Source organism: Octodon degus, unplaced genomic scaffold, assembly GCF_000260255.1.
Source record: "Octodon degus isolate 3935 unplaced genomic scaffold, OctDeg1.0 scaffold00035, whole genome shotgun sequence".
NCBI classification, from domain to species: Eukaryota; Metazoa; Chordata; class Mammalia; order Rodentia; family Octodontidae; genus Octodon; species Octodon degus.
In genome coordinates this window covers 5,128,640-5,131,566 of record NW_004524611.1, presented here as the reverse complement: position 1 = coordinate 5,131,566, position 2,927 = coordinate 5,128,640, and the positions used below count along the sequence as shown (strand labels likewise).

Genomic DNA, 2,927 nt, shown 5'->3' with positions numbered 1-2,927 from the left:
ATAATAATAATAATAATAAATTTTGGGGCCGGGGAGATGGCTCAGTGGAATAAGTGCCTCCTTGGCAAGCGCAAGGGCCTAAGTTCAATTCCCAGTTCCGCAAAAAAAAAAAACAAAAACAAAAACAAAAAAACATAGGATTACCTGCTCTTTTCTGGCTGGAACCACGGAGGGTATAGAAAAGAAGAAAAATAAGGCTCCTGCTGTGCCAGAAACCCTTATGGAAAAGCAAAAATGTTTCGCAGAGCTAAAGATAAAGTGTCTGAGAAAGAAGTTTGCCCAGAAGATGCTTCGCAAGGCGAGGAGGAAGCTCATCTATGAAAAATCCAGGCACTATCATAAGGAGCACAGACAGATGTACAGAACTGAGATCCGAATGACTGGGATGGCGAGAAAAGCTGGCAACTTCTATGTCCCTGCAGAGCCCAAACTGGCATTTGTCATCCGGATTAGGGGTATCAATGGTGTGAGCCCAAAGGTCCGCAAGGTGTTACAGCTTCTTCGCCTTCGCCAAACCTTCAATGGTACCTTCATTAAGCTCAACAAGGCTTCAATTCACGTGCTGAGAATTGTGGAGTCGTATATTGCATGGGGACACCCAAATGTAAAGGCAGTGAATAAACTAATATACAAGCGTGGCTACGGCAAAGTCAATAAGAAGCGAATTGCCTTGACTGATAATTCATTGATGGCTCGATCTCTTGGTAAATATGGAATCACCTGCATGGAGGATCTGATTCATGAGATCTACATTGTTCGAAAACACTTCAAAGAGGCAAATAACTTCCTGTGGCCCTTCAAGTTCTCATCTCCTCAAGGTGGAATGAAGAAAACGACCACCCATTCTGTGGAAGATGGAGATGCTGGAAATAGGGAAGACCAGATCAGCAGGCTTATTAGAAGGATGAACTAAGGTATCTACCATGGGGTTTTTATGATTTGGTCAGTTAATAAAGTACCTGCTTCCAAATTGAAAAAAAAAATCAGGATTACCTGAAACTTAATGACATTCTAATTTTTTATTTCTGGAACCATCAAATACCCAGCTCTCTTGGGAATTCTACACTTATTTTTTCTGGAAATAAATTCATAGGTTGGATGGTAGGCAAAGAGGGACATATTCTGTTTGGCCTTTATTCTCACTCTCCTTTTGCAAAGTAAGATATTAATCATTTGGAACTTTAAAATAGTGTGAAACCAAAAATATATGCAGTGATTTATTCTGGGGCTTTCAAACTATGTGTGGTGAAAAATGTCCCAGCCACCAGGTCAGGACGCCTCTGCAAAGCACCAGATGGCAAATATTTTGGGCTTCCCCAACCGCTCTACACCTGTCACAAGGATTCAAGTCTCCCATCCAGCACAGCTGCAAGCAGTCACACGTAGATGAGGTCAGGCCTGCGGCCGCCTGCGGCCACACCATAGAGTGCCCAGCTCAGCTTCTGGCTGGCTGAGCAGCACAGTGTGCCCTGTTCTCCCGCATGCCAAAGTCTGGTCGGGAAGACGTGTGAGCCCAAGAGTTCTAGAGCACCAGAGGTCAGTGCGCCAGCGTGGAGCCGAGCAGGAGCCATGAACTCATTCTGGTTTCTCTGCTTCGGCACCATGACTCAGGCTGCTATTAGTGCTTAAATTAACGCTGGATGGCGAAGCCACCTTGCGTCCCGCCCATTCACATTGATTGGAGCGCTGTGTTGAAAAGAATTCTGAGACTCTGCTGGGTGACAGTGGGCCTGCTGATGCCTATTTCTAGATTTCTAGCGTTGCCTTTTCCCATTATGTTCCTTGTCCCGATCCGCGGGTTAGTCAACGAGGACCCTAGAGGGGGAGTGGGATGAGAAGGGACAGGAGACACAAAGAATGGAGACAAGACAGGATTCTGATCAAGTCCCGTTTATTCAGGGGAGGTGCTGGGTATATATAGGGGGTGAAGGAATGAGGAAGTCTCGGCTCTTGGGGGGTCAGCAGGTATCTAGGCAACGGGGGAAGGTCCCACCCCTGGGGCATAGCACGTGATTCGCGGGGAATGGGCAAGGTGGGAAGGACCAGAAACTTAACTCAGCAGGGGAATAGAAACTTAAGAAAATGGCTGAAACTATTATAAAATGGATACCAGTTAATGGCTTCCCACAGGTCCCCCTTTTTACTTTAACTCCAAAGGCCGTTATTCCTTGAGGGGACTGTGCCTGTCTTGGGTCAAGATGCTTTCACATGGGGCTGGACCAGACCTTTCCTGTCATAGGAAAGCAGGGCAGCGGAAGGCCCAGTTCCTGTCTTAGGTGGTGGTCGGTACCGCATGTGAGCCTCTAGTTGCCTGTCTCTGGCTATCCAGTCCATCGCACCCAGGTGAGAAAATCTCTTTACCTGGATTGGGCATCATCGCAGTGTACTCTTTCGAGTTCAGCACAACTTTCTCTGTCGGCCATCTCAAGCCTGTGGCAATGGACCTGGATGGGTTGCATTTTAATGGCATCCAATTGTTGTTTAATGAAAGTCATCAGCCTATTGAAAAGACAGGGTCCTATTGATAAAAGTATTAATAGTCCAGTCAAGGGTCCCAATAGGGGGAGAAGGTAGGGTAGTATTCCATTCCATGCACTCCAGAAAGGGTTTTCAAATAGCTCTCTTCTCTTAATAAGATCTTCTTGAAGTCTCTTTATTTTATCTCGAACAATACCGGACTTATTTGCGTAGAAGCAGCAGCGTTCCTCCTGGAAGCTGCCTTCAAGGACCCATGACCAGGTCTGCAGTATTCCCAATAACAGGATCCGGATCTTCATTCTCATAATCTGAAAGTAAAAATAGGAGAATTTTCTCAGGGCCACACTTTCATCCTGGAATCATCTGTGAGGTTACCCGCTATGCATTGGGTCTGGTCAATTTATTTGACCAAACGTTCTGGCAGCCATCTTGCAGATTTCATTTCTTTA

The 2,927-nt window shown here is 46.0% G+C and overlaps 1 pseudogene; it reads left to right on the top strand.

Annotated features, from left to right (window-relative positions):
• The window catches only part of LOC101576202, an 8,433-nt pseudogene extending 7,520 nt beyond the window's left edge, over nucleotides 1-913 (top strand).
• Nucleotides 914-2,927: the final 2,014 nt, after the last annotated feature.